At 43.0% G+C, this 17,105-nt stretch overlaps 1 long non-coding RNA gene across 1 annotated transcript in view; it reads left to right on the forward strand.

Annotated features, from left to right (window-relative positions):
- The window catches only part of LOC149449939 (uncharacterized), a 59,379-nt gene extending 44,612 nt beyond the window's left edge, over positions 1-14,767 (forward strand). The window contains exons 2-3 of the long non-coding RNA XR_016315342.1: positions 14,099-14,199; positions 14,561-14,767. This is a non-coding gene — a long non-coding RNA (uncharacterized LOC149449939). The remainder of the gene's footprint in view (positions 1-14,098; positions 14,200-14,560) is intronic.
- Positions 14,768-17,105: the final 2,338 nt, after the last annotated feature.

Raw genomic sequence — 17,105 nt, forward strand, 5'->3', positions numbered from 1 at the left:
TGCGGCGCTATATCACAAGTAATGAGAAATAATGAAAATTATCCAAGGTGTCAATATAGTGATCATAGGTGACTACTGTGATCCTGAACAGTAAGCAGAGTAACATGCAGTGCAAACACAGTCTTTGTGGTAATTTCTCTCCTTCAAAGTGCTGATTCCATGCGGTGAACGTGAAAAGGATAAGGCTGTGCACTCACCAGATGCACAGCGTAACTGCGCGTTTAGAGATAAATTATCTCTGAAAGATCCACTGGTAGCTCTTTAAGGTCAGGTCAAACCAGATATTCCTCCACCCGCTGGATGTTGCTGATAATCCACAGTCTCTCTCAAAGATGGCTCTACAGGTGATATGTGACTCACCAAGGGCCACAAAGAAAGGAGACCAATAGCGTAATACCGTTTAAAAGATTTTATTCTAAGCAGTATACATGGGTGGGATAAATGAATAAAACAAACACTGACCATGAGGTGGATTAAAAGATGGCCGCCGGGACCTCCATGGTGCCGGCGGCAAAAAGATAATGACGCTGTAGCTCCTACCCTGACGCGTTTCGTGCTAACCGCACATCATCAAAAAGGGAATAAGCTTCAGCGTCCTTGTTTGACAGCGTCCATTATAAACCGTAAATGGCGCATGCGCATTACGACCGCGCCATTTTTCATGAGAGATATGTCTCCATATCAGGCGCCATATTGCCGGAGACCAATACGATCTCACATGCGCTGGCGCCATTTTTACAATCATCTGTGAGTGTCACTGAATCACCAGGGAAACTTACAATGAACATAAGAAAAATACCCCAAAAATTTACATAAAACTTCAATAAGCGGTGCCAGAGCTTCCTGAACTCTAAGGTCCGTCAATATAAATGCGAATAAGTATAAGATAAATGCCGTCGCAGACGAACCACTGCGCATGTGCGGGATCAATTTGGAATAAATGGAACATGTATTTCTGTGGTGTGAATCAATCCTAGGTCCCTGGGCAAGGTCAGTGTAACTAGCCAGATATCTCCAATGCGACACAAATGTTGTGCTATGTTGCCAGTTCAGATGTATGTTGGTTCTATGTATCCCAATACAAAGGATTGCAATACTAATACAGGCGTACCTCGGTTTACCAACACCTCAGGGAACGTCATATTTGGGGTACAAATGCCAAACCATTTCAGTTAATTGGTCTGTTTACAAATGTTTGAATAATTTGGTATGGGCATGTGGCCTGGTATGGTTCAGGAGGGGGGGAGGCGCTCGCTCGTCCCCCCCCCTCTTTCCTGACCTGCTGGGCTGCATGCTCAGATAAGTATCTGTTATGGATTTTGGGGGGTACCCCATGCTGTTTTTTATTTAATTTCAGCATGGAGTTACCCCTTAACATCCATACGAGACCCGAAGGGCTTAGTATGGATGGGAGGGGGGACCCCACGCCGGGTTTTTTACAAATTGTTTATAATTCCCTGCAATACTTTTACATCAACTGTCAGTGGGGAACTCCGCCGACAGCTGAAACATGAGCGCTGCATTGGTTTTCGCTACTAAAATGCTGCATGAGTTGATAACATAACTCATGCGGGATTGTAGGAGCGACAGCCATGTGTTAATGTTTCAACTGTCAGCGGGGTTCCCCACTGACAGCTGAATGTAAAAAAAAAAAAAAGCATGGGGTCCCCCCTCCCATCCGTACCAAGCCCTTCGGATCTAGTATGGATATTAAGGGGGAACTCCACGCTGAAATTAAAAAAAAACAGCTTGGGGATCCCCCCAAAATCCATACCAGACCATTATCCGAGCATGCAGCCCGGCAGGTCAGGAAAGGGGGGGGGACGAGCGAGCGCCCCCCCTCCTGAACCATACCAGGCCACGTGCCCTCAACATTGGGGGTGCTTTGGGGCAGGGGGGCTCCCCCCAAAGCACCTTGTCCCCATGTTAATGGGGACAAGGGCCTCTTCCGTTAGTGGGATAATTGGTCGGCCATTTTTTGGGATTTTAGCATATTTTTTTTACCAGTAAAGTTGGAAATTTTTTGTTCCAAATTTACTGATAAAAAAAAGTGCCAAAATCCCGAAAAACGGCTGACCAATTAACCCACTAACGGCCCGAAAATCGTTCAATTTTTTTTTCGGCAGAATAATCGGCCGATTTTAGACCCATCTATGGCCTGCTTTAGATGGGTCTAAAATCGTCCGCAAAAAAAATCTGCTGATTTTCGGGCCGTTAGTGGGTTAATTGGTCAGCCATTTTTGGGGATTTTGCAACTTTTTTTAATTGGTAAATTTGGATAAAAATTGGCCGATTTTGCAGATCGGCCGATTTTAGCTGCAATGATCGGCAAATTGGCTGATCTTTTAACAGATAAAAAATCTGCACATGAGCCATGACCTGCAAGAAAAAGAAGAAGAAAATGAAAAAGAAGAATAAAAAAAAAGAATAAGAAAAAGAAGAAAAAGAAGAAAAAGAAAAATGCAGGCCATAGATGGGGCGAAAACTGACCGTTTTTAAAAAAAAAAAAAAATCGGTTGTTCAATGGTAAAAAAATTGTTCGATTTTCGCCCCGGCTACGGCCTGCAAATATAATAGCAAAGTAATTACTTCTGTCCCTGCAGAGAGCTGCGCTATTATATTTGACATTAAAAAGTATAAAGGTTGCAACATTGTATCTATATGTATCCGAATAAAAACATCTATATCCGAAATGGATACAAATAGATACAATGTTGCAGTCTCTATACTTTTTAATGTCAAATATAATAGTGGAGCTCTCTGCAGGGACAGAAGGAATGTTTCAGCTGTCATCGGGGTTTCCCACTGACAGCTGAATTTTAAATTATTTCCGTGAATTAAATAATAAAAAAAACTGCGTGGGGTCCCCCCTCTCATCCATACCAAGCCCTTCAGGTCTGGTATGGATATTAAGGGGGAACTCCACGCTGAAATTTAAAAAAAAAAACAGCGTGGGTCCCCATCAATATCCATACCAGACCCTTATCCGAGCATGCAGCCCGGCAGGTCAGGAAAGGGGGGGACGAGCAAGCGACCCCCCCCTCCTGAACCATACCAGGCCACATGCCCTCAACATGGGGGGGTGCTTTGGGGCAGGGGGGGCTCCCCCTCCCCCCAAAGCACCTTGTCCCCATGTCCATGAGGACAAGGGCCTCTTCCCCACAACCCTGGCCGGTGGTTGTGGGGGTCTGCGGGGGGGGGGCTTATCAGAATCTGAAAACCCCCTTTAACAAGGGGGCCCCCAGATCCCGCCCCCCCCCCATGTGAATGCGTCTGCGGTACATGGTCCCGCAGACTCATTCACAAAAAAAAAAGTGTGGTGTAAAAAAAACACAGTACAGGGTCTTTGACAAGACCTTTATTAAAACAATGTCCTCCGAAGTAGATCCAACGTCAATCGCGGCGGTAGGGACCCGAAAAAAGAAGAAAAAAAAGTTCCGCTCCCGTCCGAGGCTTCCAGCCTTGTGAAGAAAAGGCTAGCTGACATTTCTTATATAGGTATGGGGCGGGGCCAGCCGAGAACATCATCCCCACCCCTTACCTATTTAGGAATTGTCAGCCTGTCTCTCCACTGAGGCTATCTAGCTGAATGCAGGAGACAGTCTGACATTTCTTATATAGGTATGGGGCGGGGCCAGCCGGGAACAGCAAGCATGTGACATGGGGCGGGTCACTCGGATGATGTCCCCGGCTGGCCCCGCCCCATACCTATATAAGAAATGTCAGCTAGTCTTTTCTTCACAAGGCTGGAAGCCTCGGACGGGAGCGGAACCTTTTTATTTTTTTTTTTTTTCGGGTTGCCGCTGTCGCGATTGACATTGGATCTACTTCGGGGGACATTGTTTTAATAAAGGACTTGTAAAGACCCTGTACTGTGTTTTTTTTACACCACACTTAATTTTTTTGTGAATGAGTCTGCAGGACCATGTACCGCAGAATCATTCACGTGGGGGGGGGGCCGGGATCTGGGGGCCCCCTTGTTAAAGGGGGCTTCCAGATTCTGATAAGCCCCCCGCCCGCAGACCCCCACAACCACCGGCCAGGGTTGTGGGGAAGAGGCCCTTGTCCTCAGCAACATGGCGACAAGGTGCTTTGGGGGGGGAGCCCCCCCTGCCCCAAAGCACCCCCCCATGTTGAGGGCATGTGGCCTGGTATGGTTCAGGAGGGGGGGCGCTCGCTCGTCCCCCCCTTTCCTGACCTGCCGGGCTGCATGCTCGCATAAGGGTCTGGTATGGATATTGGGGGGGACCCATGTTGTTGTTTTTTTTTAAATTTCAGCGTGGAGTTCCCCCTTAATATCCATACCAGATCCTAAGGGCTTGGTACAGATGGGAGGGGGGACCCCACGCTTTTTTTTATTATTTATGCAATAAAGGGAATTATTTTACATTCAGCTGTCAGTGGGAAACCCCGCTGACAGCTGAAACATTAACACATGGCTGTCGCTTCTAAAATCCTGCATGAGTTATGTTATCAACTCATGCGGCGTTTTAGTAGTGAAAACCAATGCAGCGCTCATGTTTCAGCTGTCTGCGGATTTCCCCACTGACAGTTGAATGTCAAAGTATTGCGGGGAATTAGAAACTGTTTTTTAAATAACCGGCGTGGGGTCCCCACTCTCATCCATACCAAGCCCTTCGGGTCTGGTATGGATATTAAGGGGGAACTCCACGCTGAAATTAAAAATAAAAACAGCGTGGGTCCCCCTCAATATCCAGACCCTTATCCAAGCATGCAGCCCGGCAGGTCAGGAAAGAGGGGGGACGAGTGAGCGCCCCCCCCTCCTGAACCATACCAGGCCACATGCCCTCAACATGAGGGGGGGTGCTTTGGGGCAGGGGGGCTCCTCCCCCCAAAGCACCTTGTCCCCATGTTGATGAGGACAAGGGCCTCTTCCCCACAACCCTGGCCGGTGGTTGTGGGGGTCTGCGGGCGGGGGGCTTATCAGAATCTGGAAGCCCCCTTTAACAAGATGGCCCCCAGATCCCGGGACAAGGGAGCCCCCCTGCCCCAAAGCACCCCCCCCATGTTGAGGGCATGTGGCCTGGTATGGTTCAGGAGGGGGGGGGCGCTCGCTCGTCCCCCCCCCCTTTCCTGACCTGCCGGGCTGCATGCTCAGATAAAGGTCTGGTATGGATATTGAGGGGGACCCACGCTGTTTTTTTTTAAAATTTTAGCGTGGAGTTCCCCCTTAATATCCATACCAGACCTGAAGGGGTTGGTAAGGATGAGAGAGGGGACCCACGCTGTTTTTTTTTTTATTGTGGACCTTTATTTTTACATTCAGCTATCAAAATAAATATTATCTAGACCTTCAAAATAAGTAAAATCATTACAGAAATAATTATAAAGGATAAGAAACAAAAATAGAATCGCTAGAACTAAGGAAATCTAATTAGATTCCATGAAGATATGCTTAGTGCTGTTTATTAAACACAGTAGTCGCGAGTGCTGGCTGTCAGAGGAATCCACAGTAAGATTCACTATTAGTCAGTGGCTAAAAAGCAAACGCCCATGGCAGACACCTAAAATGTGTTCTGCACATGCTCAGTTCTATCTGCCAAAGACACTGCACGGGTGTCTTGATTTTTACTGTGTCGATTTCCTTGAAAAAAATGATTTTTAACACATTCTTAATTTTTTTGGAAATAGCAGATATTGTTTAAAGTGAAGTCCTGATATTTGGCAAAGCAAATTTCTAAGTGAACATGTCTCTGCAGTGATTTTTCATGGTGTTAGACGTGCTTCTTAGCAAGTCTGCTTTGTGAGTCTGATTCCGGGCGTGTGTCTTTTTGTGAATTAGATTGGGCATCTGCTTATGAGCGCTGGTCAATAGTGAATTTGATTGCAGGGTAAAAAATAGATGGTCGCCCATGAAAATTGGGCATTCGCCCACGAATATGCGCCCACGCCCAATAGTGAATCAAGGCCTTGGTGTCAGGGCAGCACTTTTTAGGGGGGTGGCACGGTGCCGCCGCCGCCCCCCCTTCCAACGGAAGGGACACTAAGTACAGGGGTGGGCAGGGGGCTGCTGTTTCTTACCTGGCTCCGGTCCCAGTCCCACGACGAATGAAGCGCGGCTGCTCCTTCATTCACTTTGGCCACTGGATGTTCGCGAGGCCGCTCGGCTCCACCTCCTCACCGGTGATTGGCTGCCAGAACTGTAGCTCAGGAAAGGCACACAGGTGGCTAATCACCGGCGAGGAGGTGGAGCCGAGCGGCCCCGCGAAAATTGAGTGAGGCAGCGGCCGGTAAGTGTGCCATGCAGAGGTGCTGCTGCAACCACATATGCTGGCTGCAGCAGCACCATACTGGAACAGGGGTCAGCAAGTGTAATTGGTGTCAGTGGGAGGAATAGTGCCCCATCATTGGTGTCACTGATATTAATGATGGGGCATTATTCCTCCCACTGACACCAACGATGGGGCACTATTCCTCCCCCCCACTGACACCAATGATGGGGCACTATTCCTCCCCCCCACTTACACCAACGGTGGGGCACTATTCCTCCCCCCCCCTGACACCAACGATGGGGCACTATTCCTCCCCCCCACTGACACCAACGATGGGGCACTATCCCTCCCCCTCACTGACACCAACGATGGGGCACTATTCCTCCCCCCCACTGACACCAACGATGGGGCACTATTCCTCCCCCCCACTGACACCAACGATGGGGCACTATTCCTCCCCCCACTGACACCAACGATAAGGCACTATTCCACCCCCACTGACACCAATGATGGAACACTATTCCTTCCCCCACTGACACCAATGATGGGGTACTATTCCTCTCACTGACACCAATGTTGGGACACTATTCCTCCCACTGACACCACCCATTTTGACACATTGATATTTAGAATCTCTGATTTTGTGGGATTTATTTTTAGATTAGCAACTATTGCTTTATTAACTTCATTAAATTGGGTAATGTTTTTCTAGGATTCTCTATGAAAAATAGCATATCGTCTGCATATGCTGCTACCTTATGTTCTACTCCTCCTATTTTAACTCCTGCAATATCTGTGTTCTTTCTTACTGATGCTAATAGTGGTTCTAAGTATAGAGCAAACCGTAATGGCGACAGTGGGCATCCCTGTCTGGTTCCATTATACAATCCAAAGGGTTTAGACAGAATATCCCGTTAACTCTCACCGCCGCTGAAGGGCGATTATAAACCTCTTTTATCCATTTCACCATCTTATCTCCAATTCCCATAACCTCCAGTGTATTTATCATGAACCCCCAGTCTACTCTGTCAAAGGCTTTTTCTGCATCGATCGACAATATTATTGTTGGCTGTCTACTTCTTTTTGCCTTTTGCAGTATGAGCAGAGTTCTCAGTCCATTATCTTTTCCTTCTCTTCCTGGTATAAACCCCACCTGGTCAAAATGTATCCATTCTGGCATCAGCTCTTTCAGCCTAGTAGCCAGTACCTTTGCGTATAATTTAGTGTTCGTATTTAACAATGATATGGGTCTATAACTAGTACATTGAGAACCATCTTTTCCATCCTTAAGAATAATAGTCATGTGGACATGTAATGATTCTCCTCTCATTCCCATTCCCTCTCCCAACGCGTTCATATATCTACAGAATTTGGTCATTAATATCTCTTTAAATCTTTTGTAATACGCCACCGTATAGCCATCTGGGCCTGGGCTCTTTCCTCCCACCGTGCTTTTCAAAGCCTTCCTAATTTCATCCTGAGAAATATTTCATTCTAATGATATTAGCTTTTCTTTTGCAATCTTTGGTAAGTCTGCATTTATTTAAAATTCTTGCCTTCTCCTATTCTTATCTTCCTTTATTACTTTTTGTTTCATAAAGTTCACATTATACAGTTCACTATAAAACCGTTGGAATCTTTCAGCAATACCAGTGGTGGTGTAGACCAGGCCCCCATTTTCATCTTTAATTTTTTTCTATATAATTTTTTTATTTCTTTTCCTTCAGTCTCCTCATCATAAATTTACCCGGTCTATTCCCCCACTGGTATCTTTCTTTTGAAACTCTGTTGAAGGTTTTCCTTGTTTCCTGCTCTATTAGATCTTTTAATTCATCCCTTTTAAGAATTATCTTCCCATATAGATCTGAATCCTGCTTTTTTTATGCGCTTGTTCTAATATATATATCTCTTTAGTTAGCTCTTACCTTCTTCTCTCGATCTCTTTTTTTTTATCCTGCTGCAATCAAAATTCCTCTCATATATGCCTTCTGTGTCTCCCATATCATTGCCATCGTTAATTCCTCTGTTTCATTTATTTAAAAAAATTGTTCTAGCTCTTCTTTCAATTTCTCTTCTATATCTGGGTCATTTATGAGTGTCTCATTTAACCTCCACATAGCCCTTCTATTTCCTTCTCTATCCATTCGTAATTTCACTGTAACAGGGGCACGATTCCTCCCACTGACACCAAAGATGGGGCACTATTCCCCCCACTGATACTAATGATGGGACACTATTCCTCCCACTGATACCAATGATGGGCCACTATTCCTCCCACTGATACCAATGATGGGGCACTATTCCTGCCACTGATACCAATAATGGGGCACTATTCCTCCCACTGATACCAATGATGGGGCACGATTCCTCCCACTGACACCAATGATGGGGCGCTATTCCTCCCACTGACACCAATGATGGGGTGCTATTCCTCCCACTGACGCCAATGATGGGGCATGATTCGTCGCTCTGACACCAATGATAGGGCACTATTCCTCCCACTGACACAAATGATCGGACACTATTCCTCCCACTGACGCCAATGATGGGGCACGATTCTTCCCACTGACACCAATGATGGGGCACTATTTCTCCCACTGACACTGATAAAGTACTATTCCTCCCACTGACACTAATGATGGGACACTATTCCTTACACACTGACACTAATGATGGGGCACCATCATTGGTGTCAGTGGGAGGAATAGGGCCCCATCATTGGTGTCAGAGCGAGGAATCGTGCCCCATCATTGGTGTCAGTGGGAGGAATAGCACCCCATCATTGGAATACCATACTGAAATACCATACCATATTGAAATCAAATCTGATGTTTTTTAATTTTTATTTGGTGTGCGTTGGAAGAGGGGTAGTCTTATACGGCGAGTATAGCCCAAACACTATATTTTAACAGGAAAAGTAGGGGGTCGTCTTATACGTCGGAAAATACGGTAGATTATCGTACCATAAAGAAAAAATTAATAGAAATAAATATAAAAGCAAAATAAAAACAAAGTTTGAAAAACGCATTTTAATAAAAACGCATTTTAATAAATAGTATGTGAATTTTATGTATCTCCTTTTTATCCCTTTGTGATGTACTAAAAGGGATCGTAGTTAAGTGAGAGAGGGATAAGAAAGGGATATACCTAAATTAGTTGGAAAAAGTACAAACAGCTGTATAAGGATATTGTGTTGATATTTATAACCACTATTTGGAAGGAAGCGAATGTCTCTATAAAATGGAGCTTATTTCAAGCTCTTCATTTAGGCCACCAGGGGATAACACATCCAAGGTGTAGATACAAAAAGTTTCCCTCTGACAGAGACGCAAAAAATGCTCTGCCAGAGGGAAGTCCTGTGGCATTCCTTCAATGATACACACACTAAGACCGTCAGTGGATTTTTCGTGGCATTCAGGGAAATGTCTGGGTATGCTATGCTGATCTTTTCCATCCTCTATGAGGCGATGGTGCTCACCAAAACATTTACGAAGGGTACGTGTGGTTCTACCCACATAGTTCAGACCACAAGGACAAATGACCACGTATTCAGAAGAGCATGTGTAAAATTCCTTAATCTGATATGATATCCCTTTAACAGTAAACTCCTTTTGTCCATGATGAATAAACTGGCATGTCTTACATAAGGGTTTTTTGCACTGATATATACCAACAATAGGGGAAAGGGTGAGAGGAACTGTGTTCTTTCTCTTAGTTTTAAGTTTGCTGGGTGCTATTTTGCCTTTTAAGTTGGGAGCTTTCCTGTATGAAAACTTGGGTTGTTGCGGTAAAAGTGATTTGAAGTAAGGTTCTTGGTGCAAGATTGGCCAGTGTTTGCGTATAGTATATTCCATTTGCTTATGATGACTATGGAACTGAATGACAAATCTAATCTGTGATGGCATATTGTCAGTAGGATGTTCTGATGTTGTAGGGCCATTGGTATAAAGTGTGTGGGCTTCTTCTACAATATCCAAAGGGTAGCCCTTCTCGATAAATTTATTTTTAAGTAGTGTACCTTGTGAAATGTAGTCAGATTGCTGGGTGCAGTTATGGCGCAATCAACAAAATTGGCTTTTAGGAATGTTTCTAAGCCAACGTGGGTGGTGTCAACTCTTATAGTGTAAAAAAGAGTTTCCGGCTGTGGGTTTGGTGTAGTTCCTGGCATGGATCTGATTGTTGCTGTGATAAATATCAAGATCAAGAAAGGCTAGGTGGTCTTTGTCAACTACATGGGTAAATGCCAAGCCCATATCATTGATATTACAGTAGGATACAAAATCCTGAACGTCAGTAATGTTCCCATCCCAAATAATTATAATATCGTCAATGTAGCGACCGTAATACACAATGTGAGATAGGTATGGGTTGTTATACCCGATATAAAGATGTTCCCAGTGGCCCATAGTGAGATTCTCGTATGAAGGGGCAAAATAAGCTCCCATCACTGTGCCTTGTAGCTGCAAGTAGAAATCTCTATCAAATTGAAAATAATTATGAGTAAGGCAAAATAGTGTAGCATTGAGAACAAATGTGGCCTGTCTAAGGTTAATGGTAGCATCCTCTGATAAAAAATGTTGTATGGCCCATATGCCAGCATGGTGGGGTATAGATGTATAAAGAGAGGAGACATCAAGAGATAGCCAAAGATATGTAGGTTCCCATCGATAGGTATGCAGTAGTTCTAATAATTGTATACTATCTCTGATAAATGATTGCAGATTTTGGGCTAATGGTTGTAAGAAGAAATCTACATATTGTGAGAATCCGCTAGAGACACTGTTCATGGTGGCCACTATGGGTCGGCCAGGAGGATTGGTAGTATTTTTTTTTTTATGCACCTTGGGCAAATAATAGAAATATGGCATGTGGTAAAATTCTCGGATCAAAAATGATATTTGCATTTTAGAAATTATACCATCATTAAATGCTTGGGTAGCTAATTGTTTGGCTTCAATACTGAATGTAAGGAGTGGATCATAGCACAAGTGACTTAATATTGCACACCTAGGCACTACAATCTTATGAAAGGTCTTCTTTCAGAGAATAAGTTGTACTGCAATATTGAGATCTTCATTTTAAAGTAGTTGGTTGGGATCTAAATATGGCCTAGTGAAATGATTAAACATTTACATGTAGGTACTACATTTTTTTTAATATATGTTCTGTGAATACATTACACTTGAATGTTGATTCTATAATTGTGGGTGGGGGTTCTGTTCAAAATGGGGCGTAGTACAAGTGATATAATACTGTGCATGTAAGTACTGTAATATACACATGGTATAAAACCACATGTTCTGTGAAAAAAAATGTTAATACTGTATCTAACATACTAATTTTATTCTTTGAATTCATTATGGTCTAATATGGTTTTCTAGCTTTTATAATGATTGTTGAGGGGGTTCAGTTTAAAATAGAACCTAACATACAGTAAGTGACTTAATATTGTACACCTACAGTGGGGCAAAAAGTATTTAGTCAGCCACCAATTGTGCAAGTTCTCCCACTTAAAAAGATGAGAGAGGCCTGTAATTGGCATCATAGGTAGACCTCAACTATGAGAGACAAAATGAGAAAAAAATCCAGACAGCAAGCACATTGGCTGATTTGGAAAGAATTTATTTGCAAATTATGGTGGAAAATAAGTATTTGGTCAATATCAAAAGTTCATCTCAATACTTTGTTATATATCCTTTGTTGGCAATGACAGAGGTCAAACATTTCCTGTAAGTCTTCACAAGGTTCGCACACACTGTTGCTGGTATGTTGGCCCATTCCTCCATGCAGATCTACTCTAGAGCAGTGATGTTTTGGGGCTGTCGCTGGGCAACACGGACTTTCAACTCCCTCCAAAAGTTTTCTATGGGGTTGAGATCTGGAGACTGGCTAGGCCACTCCAGGACCTTGAAATGCTTCTTCATTGCCTGGGTGGTATGTTTGGGATCATTGTCATGCTGGAAGACCCAGCCACGTTTCATCTTCAATGCCCTTGCTGATGGAAGGAGGTTTGCACTCAAAATCTCACGATACATGGCCCCATTCATTCTGTCCTGTAGATGGATCAGTCTGGTGAGGTGCGATCTGGTGCTGAGAAACAGCCCCAAAGCATGATGTTGCCACCCACATGCTTCACAGTAGGTATGGTGTTCTTTGGCTGTAACTCAGCATTCTCTCTCCTCCAAACACGACCAGTTGTGTTTCTACCAAACAGTTCTATTTTGGCTTCATCTGACCATATGGAATTCTCCCAATCCTCTTCTGGATCATCCAAATGCTCTCTAGCAAACTTCAGACGGGGCCGGACATGTACTGGCTTAAGCAGGAGGACACGTCTGGCACTGCAGGATCTGAGTCCCTGGCGGCGTAGTGTGTTACTGATGGTAGCCTTTGTTACGTTGGTTCCAGCTCTCTGCAGGTCATTCACTAGGTCCCCCCGTGTGATCCTGGGATTTTTGCTCACCGTTCTTGTGATCATTTTGACCCCACGCGGTGAGATCTTGCGTGGAGCTCCAGACTGAGGGAGATTATTAGTGGTCTTGTATGTCTTCCATTTTCTAATTATTGCTCCCACAGTTGATTTGTTCACACCAAGCTGCTTGCCTATTGCAGATTCAGTCTTCCCAGCCTGGTGCAGGTCTACAATTTTGTTTCTGGTGTCCTTCGACAGCTCTTTGGTCTTCACCATAGTGGAGTTTGGAGTGTGACTGTTTGAGGTTGTGGACAGGTGTCTTTTATACTGATAACAAGTTCAACCAGGTGCCATTGATACAGGTAATGAGTGCAGGGCAGAGGAGCCTCTTAAAGAAGAAGGTACAGGTCTGTGAGAGCCAGAAATCTTGCTTGTTTGTAGGTGACCAATTACCTTTTTTCCACCATAATTTGCAAATAAATTCTTTCCAAATCAGCCAATGTGATTGTCTGGATATTTTTTCTCATTTTGTCTCTCATAGTTGAGGTCTACCTATGATGCCAATTACAGGCCTATCTCATCTTTTTAAGTGGGAAAACTTGCACAATTGGTGGCTGACTTAATACTTTTTTGCCCCACTGTATGTACTACATTGTACTGGGACAAAGGAAAAGAAGAATGGCCCTCCTGGCCATTAGGGGCTGGACCTGCTATTGCTCCCCTGCTGTTCCGTTGGGGTGGTGGGCCGTTCGGTTTGGCCACCGTGTCCTTTGTGACCCCTCCTTTGGGGGCTGGGATTCCGTTGCTTAGTTGGGACTGTCCATCCCTCTCTGTGTGCCAGCTGGTGCATGCGTGGTAGTGGCGCTCCGGCGTCACCACTGATGGCCGGACGCGGTGACGTCACGTGTCATGACACGGATGTGCCGCGCCTGGGGCACCATTTAGGCCTCGGTTCACAGCCGCCCAGTGCCATTATTTCAGGGCTGTTAAAGCCCTGCAGGTTACCAGATACATATGCCTTGTGGCGCAGAGTTTATTCCATTTTTTCTTGCGGTCATGTCATCTCCTTGTTGAACAATTGTGCTGCTCCATCAACTAAGCGTCAATATAAATGTTCTTCATTATAGGTAAGATATTTTTCTGAAATATCAGGATGAGTTTAAAGCTATAAATAGCGTATGAGATATTAAATCGTCTTCCATTATACTTATATTTCTAGACCTGCCTTCCATTAGAAGGCTGGGCCTACTTTCCAGTACCCCTTAAGTTTTTGATGGGCTGGCCCAGGTGTACTATTACACCATTGTGACTGGGAGTCATCTTTTTGCAATTTGGTGTCTTCTCTATCCCCCTTCCCCTTTTTTGGATAGGTGTCATATGCCAATGATATATATTATAATGCTATAGGGGGTGCTTCTATCCATCCCACAGTGATATTTCCCTGTTTTTACAGCTTTTAGATATTAGACGGCATCCCCCTTTTCTTTCTACATCTCCTGCTTAGGATGAGGAGAGGACCAATTTCCTGCAAGAAAATTTGACCTTCTGTTAAAGGTAATACTCAGTCAACTAGTATTATCATTGGGATGGCCTAATTTAAGAAAATATCTGGTATTTTTATATATATATATACACATACACACTGTTGTAGTCCTGGTACATACTTCTTTTTCTCCTTACTGGTTGGTCTAGACTATTGGGGCTCTGGACTGTCCCCCATATCTGTCCTTCTGTATGACCCCTTGCCTTGTGGAAACACAGAGTAGGCCTGTTCCTCATGCATGGAGGGTTCTGCTGCTACATGGTGCATATTGATATTATATGTAAGTCATATTATATTATTGTATGACCTTTCCCTTTTCTTGTATTTACATGTTGTAATTTGATATATTCAATATACGTATATCTTTTTTAGATTTTACTACTAAGCCCCTGAAGAAGCGATCATTGTCGCGAAACATGTTGGGCCATTTTTCCTGCGGCTTAATGTCTCTCACCGCCCCATAGGATCCTTCTGGTGGTTCTTGTATCCCTCATCAGTAGTGTGTTCCTTGTAATATGGTGGGTTGTGGGACATTGTCTGTGGGGACAATATATTATGATCTATTTTAAACTGCAAGATGTTTTTTCATGACTCATTGTCATAATAAAGCATAAATGATTCTACTAATATGTGTTTGTAGTTTCTGTGCCTTTAAAGTCCATTTTTAATTTCTACCCTGTTTTCTTTCTCTCCATTTTTGACTAAATTGTACTGAGGGCTTTAATCCCTTAGTTCCATTAAACTCTATTGTTAATTTCTAGATTTTAAAATATCCTTTAAGCGTCTGGTTAAAAATGGGCATTAGTACAAGTGATTTAAAGCAGAGAATGTAGGTACTACATTATTTTAGAGTATTTTTCTGCAAGCAAACTAAATTCTAATATTAATTTCTAGATTTTAAAAATTACTGGTTAGAGTCCTGTTAAAAAAAAAAAATCAATATTGTGCATGTAGGCACTGCAATCTTTTGTGGGCTTTTTTTGTAAAATACAACAAATTACATTCCATAACAGCTGCTGGGACACTAATCAAAGCAAGTACACTGGTTTAATCATAGACAAATAGGTACTATAGGTGTGAATTTCCCTTAAATTCTTGAATGGCCTTTGCTTCACAATCCTTTCAAGGCTGCGGTATCCCTGTTGCTTGTGCATTTTTGTCTACCATACTTTTTCCTTCCACTCCATTAATATGCTTGGATACAGCACTCTGAACAGCCAGCTTCTTTAGCAATGACCTTTTGCGACTTACCTTCCTTATGGAGGGTGTCAATGACTGTCTTCTGGACAACTGTCATGTCAGCAATCTTCCCCATGTTTGTGTAACCTTCTGAACCAGACAGAGACCATTTAAAGGCTCAGAAAACCTTCACCAGTATTTTGAGTTAATTAGCTGATTAGAGTGTGACATTATGGGGTTTACTTACTAAAGCTAAAGAGTGCAAAATCAGGCTCGCTTCTGCATATCAACCAATCAGTTTTTAACCTCAGCTTGTTCAATTAAGCTTTGGCAATAAAACCTGGAAGCGGATTGGCTTCTATGCAGAAGTGGGTGTGATTTTGCACTCTCCAGCTTTAGTGAATAAACCCCCATGTGTCTACAATATTGAACTTTTTTACAACATTCTAATTTTCTGAGATAGTGAATTTTGGGTTTTAAAAATGTCTGATGGGGATTCTGTAGAAATAGAGCCTAGCACAGGAGAAAAAATAGTATGCATGTTTGCACTACAATATTTCTGGAAATAAATTATATTTTCATTTCTAAAAATGAATAAAGGAACACTGCCATCATTTAAAAGTTACAAAGAATACAACAGAATATGTAAAAATGAAATCAAGGCCACAAAAATTGAAAACAAACATCCGGGTTGCCATAGAGAGTAGGACAAACCCAAAACATTTTACAGATATAGTAAAAAAGGTCAGGTTTGAGCTAGTAGACCCTTTCAAATCCAGAGTTGGTGACTGGGAACAAAGGGAAGGCAAATTTAATAAATACCTTCTTTAGCTCTGTGTTTACAAAGGAGCATGGGGGTGCTCAAGTCTTTAATGGGGATAGTATTGACATAGCCCCAAATGATCCTCAATGATTCAATATTGACATGGTCCAGAAACATTTAGACAAAATAGAAGCAAATAAAGCACCTGGGCTAGATGGTTTACATCCAAGGGCCCTCAAATAGTTGAGCTCTGTTATATCTAAGCCATTATTTTAAATTTTCAGAGACTCTTTAAACACTGGCATGGTATCACTGGATTGGCGTAAGGCCAACGTGATGCCTTTTTTAACTGGGGATCAGAGTCTTTACCTAGTAACTACACACTGATTAGTTTAACTTCTCTAGTTGGGAAGTTACTTGAGAGTTTAATAAAAGACCACATGGAAGAGTTCTTGCTAGAAAATTATATTTTAAAGAATAGTCAGCATGGATTCATGAAAAACCAAAGTCAAACAAATCTGATTTCTTTTTATGAGGATGTAAGCAAAAGGAGTGGCTGTGGATATAGTTTTCGCCAAAGCATTTGACACCGTTCCCCACAAATGGTTAATGTGTAAGTTAAAATCTACAGGTTTAGAAAATTCAATTTGCAAATTGTTAGAAAACTGGATAAAAGACTGCTTTCAGAGTCATACTCTGAATGGTCTAAAGCTGTAAGTGGTGTACCTCAAGGTTTAATGTTGGGAATCTTACCTTTCAACATATTTATAAAGGATATAGGGTTTCGTATTAAAAGCCATTTCAGTCTTTACAGATGACACCAAGCTATGCAGTGGCATAATATCATTACAGGTTGCCTCCAACTTGCAATCTGATCTCAATGTACTATTTAATCGGGCAACTAAGTGGCAAAAGGGGTTTAATAAATGTAAAGTTATGCACCTGGGGGCTGAAAAATATACATGTATCATACAT

This window comes from Staurois parvus, unplaced genomic scaffold, assembly GCF_062004578.1.
Source record: "Staurois parvus isolate SC_StPar_1 unplaced genomic scaffold, SC_StPar_1.0 ptg000594l, whole genome shotgun sequence".
Taxonomy (NCBI): Eukaryota; Metazoa; Chordata; class Amphibia; order Anura; family Ranidae; genus Staurois; species Staurois parvus.